This window comes from Hetaerina americana, unplaced genomic scaffold (assembly GCF_022747635.1).
Source record: "Hetaerina americana unplaced genomic scaffold, ioHetAmer1.1.p SCAF_15, whole genome shotgun sequence".
In the NCBI taxonomy this organism is placed as follows: domain Eukaryota; kingdom Metazoa; phylum Arthropoda; class Insecta; order Odonata; family Calopterygidae; genus Hetaerina; species Hetaerina americana.
This window is the reverse complement of record NW_027286625.1, coordinates 10,842,403-10,863,670: the sequence shown is the minus strand read 5'-3', so window position 1 is coordinate 10,863,670 and position 21,268 is coordinate 10,842,403. Positions and strand designations below refer to the sequence as shown.

At 39.7% G+C, this 21,268-nt stretch overlaps 1 non-coding gene across 1 annotated transcript; it reads left to right on the top strand.

The window, feature by feature from the left end:
* Positions 1 to 20,586: 20,586 nt before the first annotated feature.
* Positions 20,587 to 20,659, top strand: TRNAA-AGC (transfer RNA alanine (anticodon AGC)). The gene has a single exon. It is a non-coding gene; the product is annotated as a tRNA-Ala (tRNA).
* Positions 20,660 to 21,268: the final 609 nt, after the last annotated feature.

Here is a 21,268-nt window from a genome sequence, read left to right as displayed (position 1 = left end):
TCGACCCAATACTTCGAACTTAAATTACGAAGGGATTAAGTCAGCATGTGTCTCATAAAAGCCACTTTTGACGTACATTTCCTAATGTTATAATTTTCAAACCTTTGGAAAATATAATTTGCAGCATGAATACTCGGAACAGAATAAATCAAAAGACGATGTGATTCATTTTGAAATTTACTGTCGGCTGAAAACAGAACCTACGATATAATTTCTGCGCCCGCTGTATGAACTCAGTGACGCGATTTGAAGTACATACTCTCTAAGTTCTGAAACCAATATATGACCACATTTTATTTCCCCACGATTTGCAAGTGTTATCCGGCACCTCTAGCGTATTTTGCCTGCATCCATTACAATGTAAAGTGAAATTTTCAGCGCATTCTATTCGTGCCCTAAATGATGTTAAATAAAAGTAGTGCTGGTTTACTCTTTTCGGATTAAAACTATGAAATGAAAATCAGGGCATATTCAACGTGACAGTGCCGAATTATATTCTAGTATATTTTTACGTTTAGCCTCAATAACGTGAAATAACGATTCTCGGCCACGTTTTTCGTTGTGTTAACATGAAATTAATTAAATTACTGCATATCCACGGAGAGAAACTGCTGAAATGGAAAGAACTACCCTCGTTGGTCTGACGCGTTGTGCTTTCGCCTTCTTATTATCCATCTGGATCATTGTTCTGCTGTGAATACTGTTGGGTGTGAAATTATTACGATAATATATGTTGTCCATGTTCATGTTATCCTTGTGCGGTTCGGAAACTGGGAAAACGGGATAATAGGAGTAGTTTGAAGGTTTTTTAGGCTTTGGGACTAGAGGAGAATAGGAACTGAAGTTGAAAGAAAATAAAACAAACGAAGAATTCATTGGCAACGGAGGTAGGGAGCGGAAGAGAATGGGAATGTTGGATGGAATGCAAAAGCCAGATTGTGTGCAGACTTGACGGAAGGGTTTATGATATTTTGTGGTGTCAAGTTGTGTTGTGCTAGTTGAGACTTAGAAATGTAGCGGTGGTTTGACTAGTGTGCCTATCCAAAGCCTGCCTTAACCTGCATACAATCCATTTACAGTAATAGTAATGACGCCTGCCGCTACTGCCGGACGGGGTAATAAAATGCCTCTGTTACCATGAAAATTATTCACGCGCACAGTAGTTGTACCGTGTTACTTATTACTGTCGTCACCGAAGGAAATGGGCTCTCTTGGGACTGCCGTGACGTTGTTCATCGTTTTTATTGCGAATCGGGGTCGGTGGTTTTTTTTAGGGTCCCTTTGCCTCCGGCTTCACCGGGATGCCGCCGACCGGTGTTTCCTGAGTGAAGAGCCCAGAGGGGAATCATCTTCCTCAGGCCCTCGTAGAAACAGGGTCGCTCATGAATCCTCCACTCGCTCACTCGAGCCATGTGTCCCCGTACCCTTTCTCCTCCTCCTCTCGGAGTAATTCCGTCCTCCCTTTATTCCGGAGACAACCCTTATCCAAAAGTTAAATGTGACGCTGCGCTCTTGGGCTCTGCTTTCCCCGATTCCTTTAACCCCTTTCGCTACAAAATCGGAAGTCATAGCTTGAATACAGGATGCAGCACGGAGTTACGTTGGGCAACGTGGCAGATAAATGGATTCTCAAACACTGCACGTTCTGTTCATTGTGATGAGTTTTCTGTGTCGTCCGTTTTGCTCTGCTGCCGTTTTTAGCGAGAAAAATATCCATTAAAGCGTACTAGTAGGGTATACGTAGGAGGGCAACGGTAATTATGTAAGTTCGGGGGTGAAACATAAGCTCGGATGACTGTGCGTTGGTGAAGGAAATGTTTCAGACGAAATTGTGCAAAGGGGGAACATTGAAAGAAGAATTTCGTTAGATAAGTGATCTTCTACGAGGAGGAGAGAAATGATGACTAGGAAAACATTTAATGACAAAGGAAAGATTAATCTTTAACGCATCACGTAGTTTTGTATGGTCCGGAAATTTTTTATTTTAAGCGAGGCCAGCTTCGTAAATTTGGGACTTTTGGATGTTGGTGTGGGGGAGAATTGAAAAGGTTGTAATGGACGAAAAAGAAAACAAAGGTAGTGTTAAACGTGGGCGGGGAAGAGAGGGAATTGTTGGGAGAAATTCGAATAACTAAAAAAGAATAGACGTAGGGATTTCATTGGCGATGGAATGTTGGAGACTGTGTTAGAAGGGTGGTGGTTGGTGAGTGTGGGAGAAAGGACTCTTAGGGAAGAAAGGACGTGCTGTGCGAAATGGAATTTGGCATAAAATATGCGTAAATGGTGAAGAGATTATTTAAGTGCATGTCGTTTAGTTTTTAGGGTCGTATTAGGTGGACCTTATTAGTGTTCCCGTTTTTTTTGGACTTAAGTTCCTCCTTTCGCACCAAATTTCAGGTACATTTGTCCTGCGTTCATAGTGGTACATTTCTTGCAGCTACCCCGTATCAAAAGAGCGAAAACGTTTAAATTTAACGTATTTGAATATAATACTATTATTTCCCCAACATGCTGAAATATTTATTGAGGTAGTTGAGTTCTTAGCATCTGACAGCATTAATTTTCCGATAACGTAGCAGAGGAATTTTTAATTGATCGTTTAATTTGTTTCATCCTAATTTTTACCTTTACCTAACATTAATGTCTAATATTTACTCTTAATACCTACAATTCTGTTTTTTTTATATTTCGCATATTTTTGCAATTTTCTCCCCTTGGCATCGAATCGTGGTGACCGGATAAGGACCGATCAAATGCAAATCTTAGGCAGTTCGTTCATGTGTAAAATAGTTCTTCTGTATGAATTATTCTTATTTTTTTACCATCTTTATTTAGCGGTGTTCATTGATTCGTCATTAGCGCTTGATTTGAGGGCGGTGATATGTTGTTCTTTTGCGGCTGAGTCGATCGAAGGCGTCTATTGCATATACAGACTAAATGTTTACATTTCTGTAACCAGCCGTTTTATAATGGTCAGTATCAAAAATCAATTTGGAAATGTGGTAGCTACCTATAAAAAAACAGACTCGTCTTGGAAATTAATCTTGTTTTTGTCAAATATCGAGGGCGCAAATTACCGTCGAACGCTCTAGAGTAGATCATTTTCACAGGAATTTCCGCGCACTCTTGGAGAATTCTGTCGTCCAATATTTCCTTTAGAATGCTTTACCATCTGCCACGTTTTTGTCTGTTTCTAAATGAAACGGAGAAGGAATAACGCTCTCACAGTTCATAACGAAAAAATTGCGTTTACTCTTTCCGCTCGTAATACTTATAGTAGTATTTCCATAAACTTACTCTGTAAGGTTACCCACGAGATACCGAAATGCCGAGTCGTCATATGAGCTTTTCCGTGACCATTCCGTGCAAAAGAAGCGTAATTTGTTTCCTGGGGCGTTGATTGAATGGAGAATTGAAGATCCTTAATTAAATGCATCAATCAGCCGTGGCAGGAGTATCGTGCGAATCAAGGAGATGGATCGAGTCGTTCCGTTGCCATCACGTGACGTCTCTTTGTCCGAGACGCAAGGTCCTGAAGCGCGCTATATTTTTCTTTCGGATGTCCCCGAGATATCCTCCCTCCTCCTCTCTTTCTCCCTCGCTCTCATCCTGCTCGCGTTGGCCAACTGCGATTCGAGCTGCAGCCCCTCTTCTCCCAAATAATCTCTTTCCCTTTCCCAGTTCCTCCCGTTCCCCTCCCGACGCCCTTTTCCTACCCCCCCCCCCCGATCGGGGGGACCTCGAGGAAGGTCTGGAGGGTGAGAGGGCACATTTGTGGCGAGCGACCTATGAAATTGGTTCCCCGATAATTTCTCCCCTTCTTTTGTCATCAATTTGCTCCTCATCGGCCGCGCCCCCGTCCCACCACGTTCCTAAGTACCATGGTGGCCTCTTTCTGGGGTGTCTTGCTCCTCATTCCTTTCCATTATTTCTATCTCTGTTCTCCCCGGCCATTTGTATTCTCACTCCGCAATAATGAGAAATCATTCTTAGCTCTTTTTGATGAAATATAGAATGCGTTACCCTGAGGAATATATTGAATGGGTCATGCGATGTGAGAAATACGGTGGAGGATTCTCACGTTTGGCCGAATATTACGCTCGTATATTTAGCATGTTATCAATTATTGCGTAATTACTCAATTCCCGTTGTTTCCGAGTTATTTGTTTATCATTTACTGTGATTAAATCCTGATTTTATACCTACATGTATGTATCACGTAGACCTAATAGCTTTAAAAAAATTTACGATATTACTAGTTAAAACCAGTACTAAAAGTGTATGATTCCCAGATTCATTCCCAGTCCCTCTCGCTGAACATTGCATTGGGATCAATGATGTTTGTTCAGGAAATGCTAAAAAGTGGACCCAAAGGTGTCACTGCGTACGCCATGTCGTTGTAATAATTTTATTGCGTGGAAAATTTGCCAATTTTAGGACAGTTTTCATTATACAGAAGAGTGAAATTATTTGAAATAATGCAGAAACGTAATTTTGACGTAATTTTATAAAATTAATCTAACGGTACATTAATCACGTAATCTCTTTTTATGTACGGTTCTATTTTCGTGTTTTCATATCACCTGGTTGAGTATGAGTTTTTCTATCCTATTTTTTATCGTATGATGACATTTTTAATGGGTGGTAATTTTAGTAGATGATGATAAGCTCGTGCATTTTGCGGATGTAGCTGTCAGCCGTAAGTTGGTTTATTAGTGAAATGGTAGAGCTTACGTCGTAGTCAACCCTACGGCGTATGAATTTCAGTCATGCAATTCCTTTCCCTAAAGTCTCTGTAATCCCAATTAGGTTCTGCTATCCAAAAATTATTACTTTAGGGGTGTCAATGACCATTTCTTGTTTAAGAACCGGAGACCGATAGAAGCCGAAGTATCCGGAATTTCTACTCGGCGAGCATGAGAAAGCTAAATTTTTAATGCACAATTAGGTTCCATTTCGTTGCGTCCTACGTTCTATGTTACTATATTACCTTTTTAATCTCCTCTCTAAATCGGTAAGCTTCCCTGAAACAACTGTTCGTTTTTTTTACGGGGAAGAATGATCTCAGAACAAATGATGGTACCCATCAAGTAATTGCGATATCTTATTCACTCATCATGTGCAACTTATTTCTCTTCCAAAACGGTTAATAGTTCGTTTCACTCTGACCCAGGTGTCATCCTTTCTAGTGAGTAGTTTACCTTTTCTCGATGGTTCAAGTGAAGCATTTGACACGTTACAGGGTGAGAGAAATTTGATTTATACTTAAGCCTAAACTCTTATGCTGCCACTGCTTTATTTAATTTTTTTTTCTTTTTCTCTCATTTAACATAAAACTTTATTTCTCTTTTATTCCATTACTTTCCTCGACTTTCATACCCAGTGGTATATTTAAGCAAGCTATTGCCCCCAAATGTCTCCCCAATCGAGTATTTCTCCATTCATCTTAATTCATCCATCAACAACCCCTCCGAGACTTGTCTAAATTTAGCGCGGCTCTGTAATTTTCCCGTTTCCCTGATCCCTTTCACAGAGAGTTTAACCAAGTTCCCATCCCCTTTGATCATCGTAGACTCACTGTCACTATCGTATATGACACCTTATGGGGTAGGTGATAATACTCATGGTATCCAACAAAGTTTTGTCGGAAGTTTCAATTCGTGAAAGTGGATATTTTTACCGTTAAACCTTGTAAATCTGGGTCAAAGTTATGTTGTTGTTTGGAGAATATTTTTGTGACTAGAGCCATACATCACGACGTTATATGTTCATATGATCAAAATCTTATGATTTTCTTCATCCGTGCGTAAAAATTCATCGGAAGCAGTCTTGATATCGTTGCATGTACCATCCATTACAAACAATATACCAAACGCTGTATTCTGCCATTTTATACCCAGTTCATCGTTCTTATTATTATTTCATGAATACTCGTATGTGTCTATGGAAAATATACATAACACGACTTCTTTTTTGTTTACTATTTAAGCCCCTTAGAAAATAGATAATATCAGGCTAAGACAATAAAATCAGAATAGTTTCTTATCCTGATTTTATTGTCTTTGATCCGATGCATGGCATTCCAATTTAATTTAATAACTGCCCGTTTGTAATGTTTCCCTTGTTGGCCCAAGTTGAGTATGATTTACCAAGCAAAGCAGTCCCTCCATGCGTGACGTTTGTCGTGAGTCAAGGTATTTGGGTCGTGGGATATCGTCTTCATCTCTCTCTCTCTCAAAGGCTTCGGGTTCTTAATTGAAGAAAAAACGGAAATCAATAATGAATATCTTTCGGGGCTAAAAGGAATACATTTCAGCATCAAAAGAAAATTTTATCATTTTTCTTGCTCATGCTTTTTTTTACGATAACCTCATTCATTCTTAGCTTTTACTATATACTATGCCCCATCAACTCCAAATTATTTCTTTGTGTTGAACACAGTTTGGTTTGATGCAATTTCCACTATGCATGACGTTTTCAAGAGCATTGGTAATTATTTCCACTCTTTTTTTGTTCTCTAGAAGCTCACAGTATCATTTTTAAATTAAAAAACGGTCATTTCTATTGCGGGTCTGGTTTTTTATTCTTTTTACTCCTCCAATGAGAATCATTTGAGAAAGAATATTTTGAGGCTGAAGAAACGGGTGACACTTTACTTTGGTTGAGATAATCTCAGTAATAATTGTCCTTTGTAAAGGAAGAGATGCTTAACGCGCCCCGAAACGTTCCTCCCTTCGGCCACAGAATTTTTAAGATTACCATTTTATTAGATGTTATTACAGAGCGAAGTTAATAGAAATGTAAGAGCTAAATTGGGTAATTTCACTGAAAAATGAGAGAACGTTTTACATAATGTAAAATGTACTTATGTGGACATTATTACATGTATACTGTGAAAATTTTTATTTATGACAACTAAATTAGGCTTCTCGACTGGACTCTCTTGAAAAGTGGCCCTGTCCCGGAAAAGCCGGACCTCTGGTAAATCTAAGGTTGACACCTAACAGGACCCTCTTAGCCTTTAGCTATATCGCTTGGTTTATGAATATGCTCTCACGTATAATATTTGTTTTTCGAATGTAAAGGTGAAATTTGAAAAAAAATTATGATCCGGGAGAAACTTGGACTACCGTTTCTTGTTCGTGAGAGTGAAAGAGCATGTTTGTAAGGCCCTAACACATTCAGTATGGCGCACCTTCTTCTCGCCCTAATCATATTTCCTTTCACCTCTCTGCGAATTATTCTTTCCCGCCCCATAACTTCATTTCCTCGTCTTTTCCGCTTCCCCTTCTTCATCGCGCTCCATTGAGGAGAGAGACTCTCTGGGTTTTGTGAGCCCTTTCGCATTTACCTTCCCTCAATTAAATTTCCCCAAATCTCTCTCTCTCTCTCTTTTTATGCCCCCTTCCGTTCGGTTAATTGAACATCTTGCGACGTGCCTTTTCCTTGCGTCCACGTTTCATTCAACCGGACAAAAACTAGATCGCCTGGTTTTTCTGGATGCCTGTGCTATTTCTTCCACTCAACCCGTCGAGCCACCCACCATAGGAACGTGAGGTTCATCTTCTCTACGTGAGCATATCTTTCGCTTTCTTCTATCTTTATAGACTCGTTTCCGTCGGGAATTTTTGCGCTCGACTGCGACGTTTTCTGTTCATTTCACGTACTTGAGCTTTTGTTTGCTAACTTCCTCTATTAATTCGTAAACTTCCGGCCTCTCCTCCACCGATCCACTTGCATTTTGTTGAATTCAGTTGAGTACTACAAGGCGCGCGTCAATGTCATCTTGTGTCCAAACTACGAACTTAAAACAGTTGTTAAAATAATTGAAAGGTAGGTATCATCCGCCTGCAATCATCATATATTAGGATTTTATTATATATATATGTATGTATATTTATGTGTGTGTATGTGTATATATATATATGTGTGTGTATATATATATATGTGTGTGTGTATATATATATATATATATATATATGTATATATATATATATGTATATATATATATATATGTATGTATATATATATATATATATGTATATATATATATGTATATATATATGTATATATATATGTATATATATATATGTATATATATATATGTATATATATATGTATATATATATATGTATATATATATGTATATATATATATATATATATATATATATATATATATATATATATATATATATGAAATCTATTTCTGTTTGAAAAAGGGGACCGGTGGTAAACATGTATTTTTTTTCTGTGTAGACCGGCTTACGCGCACTTAAACATGTATATTTTTTTCTCATTAGACGAGAAATTTCTCAACCCCCTCCCCCTGGACGTTCCTCCTCCGTGGAAAATTGGCCCTCCTGCCTATTAGTACCGTTTTCAGAAAGTGGGTTTAAGGTATTCTCGATGTCCAAAATCCCGTGGTTTTAGTAGACGGTTTTCGATTTGTGAAAATGCCCTTTTTTCAGGATTAGCGGTAGTTTATTATTTCAGCATTGGTTTTCGATGAATCCACGCATTACTCATTATTATTGCCTATTAGTATTGCCAACCCTATATTAGCCCGCCAAAAATGTCTTCGAACCCCATACTACATATGAGCTCGTTCTCGCTTCGTTTGTTACCCTTTCCCTCCGCTTTTTTCGCAATTTTCCTTTTTCGTAGTCAATCTTTTGTGAAACTATTCGTAATAATGTTAGCTGTTCTAACTGTTTAAGTTCATATTACCTTTGCTATTTGTTGAGAACCTCATTTCCCTTTGTTTCCTTGTTTTTAATTTTCATCCAATACCTTTACACTGATCAAGCAGCGATTGCACCTGGGGCTAACTATGGTGTGATCATACGCAATTCTAACTTATTTGATGATTTTCTTTTCAAACATACCGGCAGTTCTTCCCAAAAATGTGGTGAAAGATATTGATTTTTTACCAATAATAATTATGAACAATACTGGTAATTTGCGTAATAATTTAACAATAGAATCGGGCAACCGTGTTATGCCAGTAGGCTTTGATAGAATGAAGTGGCGAATTTTTTAATAGTTTTAACATTTTTTCAATATTGGTCCGAAATACACGGAAAAGAAGGGACTGTCTTGAAATCTCTCCACGATGGAAGAGATATATATTCATAAGTGTGACCTACAGGTCTTTACAGGACTTTACTGTATCACAGTAAAGGTTTGAGGAGGTGTTGGAGGATTTGCGGTCTCGCATGACCCCTGGTCATTCAAAGCTTGAGCCCGAAGAAGTAGAGACGGACGTTTTCGGCTCTTGACAGGTAATTTGGATAAAACGTCTCTGCCTCTCTCAACGCACTTTAGAGTGAGAGAGCTTCTAAATTTATGTGCATCGCTCCGACGGTCCATACTCCCTTCGAAATGGCAGGCAGGGCCGGAGGCTCCTCCTTTGCCGACCATTTACGGCAGCTTGGTGTACCTTTAGTCACCCGGATTTGATGTGCCTTCCGAACAAATGGCTGATCTAGGACTCTGTGAACTTCTGTTCCAAGAATAGGATCTCAGGCCCTGGAAACTTCTGTTCCCCCCTCTTACGCCTCGGTATCATCACTGTTGGCTGTTTCTTTTTCAATCTCATTATCTACCTTTCGGCTGTGGAATTTCATCGCGAACTTTAAGGCGGGCTTTCAGTTACGACTACAGTGAACATAATTTTTTTCATTTTTTTTTGTTTTCATCATGGCATTTTAGTACATTATCGAATGAATATGGTACGGTAAAGCAATACACAATTTTCTAAATACACCGGATCGGATTTTTCCTTTGTTTTAGTTGATTTTAATGGGAATTTGCCGTGATGTTTTAATTACTTTATTTTTTATATTTTAATTTAAGTACCTATATATATGTATTGGAAAATTATAAGAGTGCGTGTATACTTGGTGATATTAATGTTTGGAATGTAGGCATGTTTTTCAATTGGGAAAACGTAAGCAGTAATTACTTACTACTGTGCGATTAGCACAATAAAATAATTAATTCACGTTAGTTGATTCGTTGAATACAGTTAACGATTTTACGAGCATTAACTTAACGCTGGTGGATGTGTGCCATAAATATCCCATCTTTATCTCATCAGCTAAATTCATAAATATTGTGAAATCGGTGCAATGGCAAATTTTGGTGTACAGTGTGCTCACGAGTATGGTTTCAAAATCGAAGTAAATCTTGTAAATATCGGGTCATTAAATTTCTGGAATGGTAGTTTTATATTAGGTCATATTAAAATCAATGTTATTTTACTTAATACTCCAATACTTTAATATCTTGCGTATGTATTTCAACGTACACCAACTAACTTCGTAGTCATTCGTACCGGTTTTCACATTAAGTGTTCGCCCGATAAACAGGGCATTCTTCTAAAGGAAGAAGAGAAAAATGCAGTGGGCCATCATACTTAATTTTTTCTGTCAACATTCGGATTTCGCATTTGGCTATTTACGAAACGCAGTAAGTTAAAATGAAATTGTTTATCTGGCCGCTGCCGAATTGACTTGCAGAAATAAGCCACATTTCCGTTTCAAAATGAGAAAATTTAAAGAAGTTGAAGCTTGGTGCCATCACTTTTCTTAGCAATAATAATTTGAAACTTTTGTTAATCAGAGAACAGTTCTTTTGATCTTTCTTATTGAAATATTTTTGAAATATTTTAAAATAAGAGTCGCCACCGCATCCTCCATAGGAGTACATTAAAAATATTCCATTTAAGAGGGTGATATGTACTTGTAGAAAACATTTGGCGGAGATCCCTTATCAGAGTGGTTGATAGAGTTTTATGCGTTTATAAAACAAAACTTTATATATATATATATATATTCGTTATATAACATTATTTTATTTATTGAATTGCCGTAACTGCTATAATTTGGGTTCTGAAATTCCGTGCATAAAACTCCTTCGTTTTTATAGTTTGTAATTTAAATGAGATATGGTAGATTTTTTTATGTCGGTATCATTTTTTTTAAATGTGCGTATTCCTCTGCTTAAATTAAACTCGCTTCATTGCATAACTTCACTTCCCCAAACCCCCTGCCAAGGAGAAGGAATGCCGCTTTGGCCGCGAGCCATTCATGCGCGAATCGATCCCAATGATCGGCTCTTGACGAATGACTCACGATCTGTAACCGTGCATTTCGAGGGCGATTCGGTCCCTGTGCCGATTCTCACTGTCATCACGTTAAATTTAATTAATTCTCACTGTTACGTTAAAATTAATACTTCCCCCGCAATCATCACCATCCGTGGCTTTATTTTGTTTATCCATCATGTGAATTTTTTTAAACATATCCCCGGTGGTATGCTAGTATATTCGAAGGTGACTTCGGAGTATTTCGCTTTCCTATCTTCTCAGACTGCTGTTCGAATCGAATTACATTCAAGGGTTGGGAACTGCGTGAAAGCCCTATGGAGTTCGTGGTCCTTTTCCGTTTTGCCCCTTCTATCACTTTTCAGTCGGAGAACGGGCGGATGAGTAGGTCGCACTCCTGTCTACCCCTACATCCCACGCAGATTCATATGTCTTGGTTTCGCGTGTATATTTCCTAGAAAATTCTTTTCTACCTCTCTCTCTCTCTCTCTCTCTCTCCGTTTATTCCACTTGCCGAGGCAATCTACTGCCGTCTTTTTCAGCGAACAAGAGATCCTGTTATTATTTGCTCGGGGTTTTATTTTCCCGCTCGTCTTCTATCGCCGTCTCCTTTTCAGCGGCGAATGACTTCTCTTCCCTTTTTCCTCCCGGAATGAAATGAAGGCGGAGTGGATGGTGGCGTCTCGAGGATAAGTTTGGGGAAAGAAGGGTCTATTTGGCGTAAAGGGAGGCTTATCTATATTTTTAATGCCTCAGTGTCGGTTGGGAACGATTAGAAAAACGGTAGTATATAAATATACAAATATATGATATTGGTTTTGAAAGCCGATTTTTGTCTGGTGTGTTTGTAATCGGTTTTATTCTCTTTGCAAATGCTCCCGGCGCTAAGCAGTTCTTATCCGAAGTCTCGCCTGGGCTCATTATTGTCCAAAGGGTTGCACTTTCTCTCATTTTTCCTTCCAATTTTTACTTCAGCCCATATCCATCTTGAAAGGTTGGTGAAAATTTTCGGAGCTTGATTTTGTCTGTTGCGGAAAAATGGTGGCTAAAGAAAGATGAAAGACATAGATTGGGAGTTTTTGAAATGTTGGTGAGGATTAAAAATATAAAGTAGACGGAGAGAAAATAGAAAACTAAGGGTGAATAGGCATGTTGGAATAGGAGAGAGCGTTGTTGAGAGAAATCAAACGTAGGCAGGGAATGTGGATGCAAGTATTTTGATTTGGGATCGAATACTGAAAACTGTGGCTGAGAGGTGGGCCTTAGGCAAGCGAGGTAGGGTGAGGAAAAGGATAGGCATTTTGGACAGAACGAAAGGACATAGAAAGTACAATTGTAATGGGAATCGAAGAGCACTTTGATGCATTGTAGGGTTCCAGGTTGTCTTTTTGGATTGGGCTTGGATGGGTGTAGCGATAGTCGGCCTGTTTCCATCCAAAACATACCTTAGAAGGTACTCCTCCAATAATAGCATATCCTTTTTGAGAATCGCATCTGTCATTAATGAAGATTATTAAATGGAAGTCTTAAGAAAATGTATCCTCAACACTAGTTTAAACCAAAAAGTAATCTAACTTTCCATATACGATACTGTACTCAAATACTGTAAGGTACTCTAAGTTCCTTAATTATAAATAGATTCCTTGATTGATTTTGCTGAAAAGGACACTTATTTCGTTTTATCGGATGCCTGTATTGTTTCGTTTGCTCCGATTAAACTATCGTAGCTTTTTCAATCAGATTTTTCCTTATTATTAGATTTCACCTGAGACTGAACCGCCGCATTTTCGTCCAAGATGAATCCCGAACCTATAGGTTAGACGCGCGTTTCCAATTGGATGAACTCAGCCAACCTCTAGGACATAGCTGTGTTAAGCGTTAAAGCATGCGAAGTGGCCCACCACCTTTAAAAACGCATCTTCTATAGCATCCATAAACCCTAAAAGGTGCTATAAATTTCTGTGATTAGAGACGAAGATCTCTCATCTGTTGGAGTGAACAGAAGTGAAGTAACGGAAAAAAGGAGTAAATACTAAGCAAGAAACGTAAAAAATAAAACTACGATGAGTTATTTACAATTGTCAATTTTCAATTCATATCTTTTTTACCTTTCGACTTAATGTGAACAAATTAGGGTGTCCGAATGCTATATCGGTTCTGTGGTGGTACTGCTTCATTTTTCGGTACGAGTGATACTTACCATGCGATTGGGCTCTCATAGAATTGAATATTCTGCGTTGATTATCTGTCGGTGCTAAATATGTCTTCGGACATATTTTTTTCTTAGCTCCTCACGTTCTCTCATAGGGAACACGATTTCCAGGAGTGTGTAGGAAATGAAAATGGCCTACGCATATATCTTAAAGTTTCCTTACCTGCAACGAAAATTCGCGCCGTTTTTTTTGTTGAACCGAACGCCAATTTAATTTCGACGACCAAGTTATGTGTTGCTTATGTGTGTTTTGCTCCAACTTATAGAAATTAGTGCAGTGACGAGTGAGAAATGTAAGCTAGCCGTTGTGTCCAATGCACTTGACTTGAGTTCCTATCCGACTCTTTTTGAGTTTTATCGCGTTAATTTGCATTTACAATTTGTTATTACCGTTTCCAATTTGGTGCTCCAATTAACTTTGAACTTTATCCCCTCTTAAGCGACACTGAGAGAGAGAGAGAGCGATAGAGACGCGTGGATAATTTAATTATCCTGTTCCGACCCCGTTTCCCTCCCCACCACACCCGCTTCGTTCCTCTTTTAAATTTAATCCGACCCATACCCCTCTCTTGAATCCCACACCCACGCAATCCGCCTCCCCCCCCCTTACTCTTTCCTCTCACTTAGCAGGACCAGACCCTGTCCTAGTCCCTCGCAGTTCTACCCCTCCTCCTCCCTCCCCCGAAACCAAAAATCGATTTTCGCTTACGCCCACTCCCTCTTGTCTTCTTCACTCGTATCGTGTGTCACCTTACCTCTCCGCCTTCTTCTTTACCCTTTCTAGTTCGCCTTTGTTACGTTCTTTCCCTCCCTCGCCTTCTTCACAGAGAATCCCTCCCTCTCCCACCAGCGCCTACAGCGATCAATCCAATCATGCGGGGATAGTTTAGTGGGAACTTGAGGTCCTACTCCGACGCTCTTCAGCAATTCCTCCCCAGCAAATCATTGGGATAGCACTTTTTACGACTCTGTTTGGTTAATATTTCTTCGCCGGGTGAGCCTTTGTTTTTTTTGGTTCGTAATTTCAAGTCCTTTATCCCAGTAGACTGTTTACCACCTTCATAATCACCAATATGAGTTGTCAAACCTGTGATTGGATTTCGAACTGCTGTTTATGCTCTGTTTATGCTATCCTGCGAACTTTCCATCCCTTTGCTCCTTAATCTTTACGCAGGCGACTTCCATCGCTTGTTTCTCGTAATTCATCCTTCTCATGTGATTCACCCCTTCTAATTGTTCTTTTTATGAGCGAACTCTCCTGCGTCGTCATGTTCAATTATTTTCTCTCTCTTCTTCTCGAAAATTCCTTCCAACCCTCTCTTTATCCACTCTTACACAGCTTCTCGTCCTGCCGCAATGTGATGACAAACCCAAGAAGCTTCGGCATCAGTCCAGCCGGTTTTCCATTGGGCAAAAGTAACCACTGGGGAATCGTTCTCTGAGACTTTGGGATCGTTGCGTCGACGTTGAAAATAATGTGTACTTTTACAGGATGATTATTTTGAGGAGCGCTAGAAGTTTTAACTTTCTAGCGTAAGTTTACCCATTCTTCCAGAACTTCTCATATTTTCCCTGGTGCTGCTATAGTCCGCGTCTCACAGCGGTAGGAAAACAGACTCTGTATATCTTTATTAACTGCTTCCTTGTGCTTAGCACAGCACTAAATTGCCGCTAGAAGTTGTATCTAAAGTGAATCATCTCGGTATCCGCTGTTTCTGCTGTCCCCATCACGCTTCTTTCAGGTTTGTCTGAAAGAATAATTAGAATATCGTACTTAAACGGTAATCGTATTGAGTAGCCGAAAGATCTGAAGCCTTAACTTATGTTTTTTGCTTGTAATCTTATATATTCCAGGTGAATTTCATCCAATTTCCGTAAAGTGCGAATACCCTCGGCAGCTGTTCTTTCTTTTATTTCAAGTATGGCAAACCTCGGAATGTTTATCCTTTATTTTCTTCCACAATACATGATTACGATCAGCTTCTTTCACCTTCGGGCGTGTAAAAATCTTATGCCCTTGGATTAATGTTCATTTCCTTTCAAGAATATTATCATTACCGAATTACCCCCTGAAATTAATCCTTAAACGTGATTTTGTGGAAGGGGGTGGGTGAAATGCTTGTTGAAATTAATGAGAATGGAGAGAAATACCGGGGAGGAGAGAAACGAAGGGTAATAAATGTACGGGGAGGTTGGTATTAGTAAGAATTAATGCAAGGATCATGACAAGGATTTAAGAGGGCACTTTGAATTCTTTTCCGTGACCTGAGTAAATCCGATGGCTGTGTATTAGAATGTCAAGTGGTAATGAGATAATATGTAGAAAAACCAAGTAGTACCATTAGTGCGAAGGGAAATCACTCATTTATCTTCACTATCACCGCATTTATCATTTTTATTTTTTCCCGTCCTCATTCGTTTCTTGTCTCTCCGCAACTTTGCGGCCGGCCGTGTGTATTTTTTCATAATTCTGGTTTTACAAGAGTTATGTGTCATTTTTACTCCTGCTAATTATCTTGTGTCCAGTTAAATTCTTAAATCTTAATTTTTTTTCTTCTCGGCAAAAATTCTCTGTTCTTCCCATGTTTCCGCGTCCTTTTTGCTGTCTCTAAATGCTATCTTAAGAAGTCTATTTTATTATCTCTCGATTGAGTCGTCTCTTGTCTCAGTTTTTCATACGTAAGTGTTGACCTACTTCAGTAGTAATTATTTCTACCAGCGGAATTGAGCAACATTGACGTAAAAAAAGCCTCAGACGTCTTTTCAACGTAGAGTGAATTCGAAAGAATGCCGTTTGTGGTTTTTGCGTGATTGGTAGAATTTCGCGCGTTGAAAATTATTGATCATTGGATGCTCACGTTTGAGCTGAGTATCTATTGCCCTCGAGCACGTCTTCTCATATTGCATACTTTGATTTGAATTGACCTTGGACCCTCTCGTAACGTGCGTGTTTTGGTTAGTGGCACAAATCTCAACTTTTGGTCAAAAAAAACGTGCGTGGGGTTTTGTCATTTTAATGCATTTAAATTATTTCAGTTTCAATGGAAATTGGTGTTAGTGAGCATTGTTTAAAAGAAATAGGATTGTATTTTTAAGTTACATTCGAGTGAACTTAATCAGTCATTCTATTCACGAATGACCTTTGATTTCCAGCCTCCAAAAGATTGACACGAATGGGAAAATTAAGGATTAGTGCAATTCCCCACTCGTAATTAGCATTCGTTCGTTCTTTCCTTTCCAGCCATAAAAGTCTCCAGTAGGTGGCAGACATCCTCGCAATTATGTATTTAATAAACGAACTAATAAGATCTAGGTATAGATAATTAAATAGAGTGAATAAGAGGATATTTGTTAAAGATTTGAAATATTAGGGAATCTCTTAAAAATATACTTTCTTATTCCATTTTGTGAATAAAATCCATTTTTTAAATTTAGGTTTTAGCTTAATGTACTCATAAATTAGTACGATGATTATCAGCAAATTTTCTTTCGCTTACTCTGGTTGTTGATAGGCTAGACGTAGGATTTTAATTCTTTTCCCCGGGGAATACTGTTAAGCCTTTGGCAAATACGGTACTGATGATGTTGGAATATTCATGGGAAGGGAGAGTTTGAAAATGGAAATGGAGGTAGGTTTGAAAAATGGTTTAAAGGTGGGAAGTAGTAGAAATTTAGAGAAATGTTTGCGAAATTTCCATACCCACTCCACCTTTATCGCCCGGCGTTCAAACAAGTCTAACCATTAATCCATCCTGAGCCAAAATTCATACTAGAACTCCGGCCGGTCACTTGGTTCTCTGAGTAATTCGGATATTTGCGGGACATTAAGCCCTGCTGTCGTAACTTCTCAATTCTCGAGTGGAGCCAACTCCATTTTAGCTCTTCTAAACAATCCATTTCGTGGAAATGTTCATTTTTTTCTTGCGTTCTCTTAAGTTTTCATTTTTTTATGTCCCGTGCTCTTTTTTTTAAATTACTGATGCCCCACAATCGGAATTTATCCCCGTAGGTCGATCGTTTGTTGGCTCAATGTTAAGTTGTATTTTCTTTGTATTTTTTTAATGCGAGGACAGTTTGATCCTTTACGCCCAACTCGCGCTCTCTGGTCTCGCGCGTTGTTGATGATTGAAATCCACATCGGATTACATGTGTGTGCATTCTCTTGCTTGTGTCAACACTTCCCTCCGCTGGAGACATAGTATAAATGGGACTCGCGATGGGGAAAAAATTTTTTTTTTACGTCTCTTAAGCCGCGTTAATTGGTTTGCCTTCGGACGCGGCAGGCATTTGCGTAAACGTGGGTGCGTGCGAAGCTTCAGCTGTCTCTCGTTTTGTTTCCATCAGTCGAGATCCGTTGGATTTGGTCCCATGCCTTGTTATTTCCCGATCGCCTGGCGGATCGCTTCCTTTCCCGGTGTTTCCTGAACCACTCGTCGGATTGACCATCGAAACTCGCGCATCCGGAGGAAAACTTCAATCGTTTGACCTTTTGCGATTGGTCGGATGGAGCTCTTCCTGAATCAGAAAGCTGCGGAAAGCGTCAAAACTTTGGCACATGGGCATCAGTGCCGGTGGATCACGTTCGATTTCCTGGACCTTTTTCTGATATCCATCTCTGATGGAGAGAGAGCCTGAGAGAAAGATGTTTTCTCTCAGCGGTGAGTTCGTTGTAGGGAGAAGATGGTTCGCCGCTTGCAAATATTAATTTAATACGCAGGGTGATGATGTCGAGCACGTTTGCCATTGTTAGATAATCGATGCATTTCCTCACTTTGTTCCGATTCTCACCCTGGGAGGGCTTCTTGGGAGGTCGGTGACGTGTTGAAAACGTCTGTATTCATCTAGAGGGCAAATTCTCACCCTTCGCAACGCGCTCTTGCGTTGAGCATTGTATTCATCGCCTTTAAAAGTTGTATATTCTTAGGCAAAGCAATGATGGCTTGGTTTTCACTATTAGCAGTAGTTAACGCGGAAAATTGGTCAATTGAGCGACTCTGGATAGATGGATGCACTACTATACAGTAATATGGCATAAAATACATGTATCTTCAGATCCCAAACTCATACACATTACCATATTAGCAAAACTCGTTCTTTAGCTCTCAATACCTTCCACCCCCATTAATGCTATCCAAAACTCATATTATTTTCCTCCATCTGCCATGCTTTCCAAGTATTCACCCTTTTATTACCACCTTCGTCGCCCTATTGTCTCTCAATATTTGAAAAATGAAACAGTTTCTGGCGTCACTTGGTGGAAATTCTTCATATTGAAATTAAATTTAAAATACTTCGCCTTTCCACATAAACCACTTTTATTACTACCTAGGTTTCGTTATGGTATAACATCATCAGGTCCTTATGTGGAAAGGCGAAGTATTTTAAATTTAATTTCAACTCTCAATATTTGTTGAATCCGCTTGTTGTGCCTCCTTCGAATATCTCCCAACTGCCGTATCTTCCTATACGATGCCAATACCCTCACCATTTGCTTTCACTTTCTATCCATTATGTAACTTGTTGAGTCGGGAAACATATTTCAAGCCTTTATTACTCCACCATATTATAACTTCCCGTAGTGTGAGCATAGGGAAGTTATCTTGCTTTGGTCTTTAACTTCGTTAAATTACAGTAAAACCCTACAGTATAGAAAAGGGCGCTCTCTGACCAGTGTAAGTGCCGCTGGTCTAATAGCTGCGAATGCATTCTTTTATTGCCGCGAGAATTTTAATGGTCCCAATTGAAATTTTAGTAAAATGATGTAGCGAACACAAATTAGCAGGTTTACGGAAGAGAGGATGATGAAAAGGCAATTTGAGCCATCATAGGTTGAGGAGCAGACAAAGGAATTTTTCCCACACAATGGACACACTGGCTTTGTTAGGAATAGAATGGAAAAGGAAATAAAAGGAAAGAAAAGGAAAGCTCTGGCGTGGAAAACCAAGGGACAAATTCGTTTGCCGGAAAAAGGGAGACGTAAGACGGAAAGGCTGTCAAGGAGAAAGACAACTATCATTGTATGGGTAAGAATGGAGGGCAGTAGTCAACAACGGAAACGATCACCAGATTACGTCTAGTAATAAGGCACGCCGACCATACACACGCCAAGGGGGAATGTCGGTATTGAAGTGGCTAACATTCCTCGCATGCCTATTTGAGACTCATAATCGCATAAAATTTTCTATTCTTTTTCTGCATTAAAAGGTATAATTTCAAGTTCAGTGTTGGGTTAAATTCAATTTCAGGGGGGATCGAGATGGTGCGGGGGCTAACGTACTGGCTTCCCACCCAGAGGGCCCGGGTTCAAATCTCGGCGGTGTTGAATATTTTTCAGAGGTATCTCGATCCCTACTTGAGGTGCTTTGTGGAGGGCACTTTGAGTGAGTACGCTGTCCGTCGGATGGGACGCTAAGCTGTGGACCCCTTGGCGCCTTTCGTAAAGAGTAGGCTAATGCCGACGCCGGGTTTCTCTCCACCCTTCATCCTTTCCTATCCATCCCCTATGGCGCAAATGACCTCGGCTGTCGGTCGCCTCCCCTAAATACTACTATTCAATTTCAGTGCATTTAAGGAATGGAACAAATGTTTACTGCCAAGTCTACGAGTGCTTATGGATGGGGTTCATGTAGCGATAGGGAATTGACACTTTCCCGCTCATTTTTAATCGCCTAACGTCTGCAGTCCTCAAGTACCCTGTATGGAAACCCCAAGAATCGCGGGCGTCACGCAGGTGTTTCCTAGCCGCCGTGACGTTGCGTAGTCGTCACCGTTGGTCGAAAGTAAGTCGCAAATGGTCACGATCTGCATAGCGTTTTTAACAGTTTGGAGTTCAGTTTCTGTTTGACTTAGACCATCGAGATAAGTACGTAAATAATGGTAGGATTGAATTTGGTAATATTAGTGGCATTCACTGCGATGGGGGACAAATCACACGTTGTATTTATGCGCCTAATCGGAAATTAAAAACTCTTGAAAGAAGGCTAGAAGTACGCTGTATGGTCTTCGGGGTAATCGGAACCGATGAAAGGAATGACCGACCTGAAGAATGAGGTGAAACGAGAATGAAAAATACTGATTCCAATTCCGGAAAGTGTGTTTGGTTCGGGTTCTGACTGAACGGAATCGTATTCTAGCTTTTCCAGTGTCGCAAGTGACCCTCCCGAAGTTTTGAATCTCCCTCCTTGGCCGGCTCACTTTCTAAAATGACCTGCTTTCACTGGTGGAAACGAGAAAGACGAATAAAGTTGAACATACTCTTCTCAACAGGGGGCGTAGCTCAGATGGTAGAGCGCTCGCTTAGCATGTGAGAGGTACCGGGATCGATACCCGGCGCCTCCAGATTTTTTTTCTTTTAAATTAATTTTGATTCGAAGGATTGTTTTTTCGTCGATCTTTCTTTTCAAGCAAAGCGACGCCTGTGCCTCCTTGAGGAATTCAGAATGACATTTCACGTCGTAATGAGTTAAATAGTACGTTTTCGAAGGAATTTCAGAGAGAGTCGTCGGTCAGCGTGATTTGGGTGATTTCTCTCAGTTGCTTTAACTTTTGAGTACAAAATTGGAAGCTCCGAGAAAGAAATAAGCTGCATCTGAGGTGAAATCATTGGTGGGAAATAACCTCCTCTCGTAGAGGTGACCTCCGGGTAGAAATGACATCCATTCCACGTCCGTTTTTACTACATAAAAGGATAATGAAAAAGTAATTACCTTAGGCGTTGAGCATGTCGTTCATTCCAATTTCTTTTCGCCACCAACCTGGTGCGGACGTAAACGAAGTACAGTGCGTCTACCGTCTTCAAGAGGATTATTCTTAGCGATAATATTTGTGAATTTATTCTTCGCCCATTGTAGAAGGATCTATATTATTAGCCGTGAAAGACAGCGGAGTGGCAAGCTGGATCAAATAAGGCTGTGTTCACTTTTTCCATGACTATCCAGCAGGTTTTTG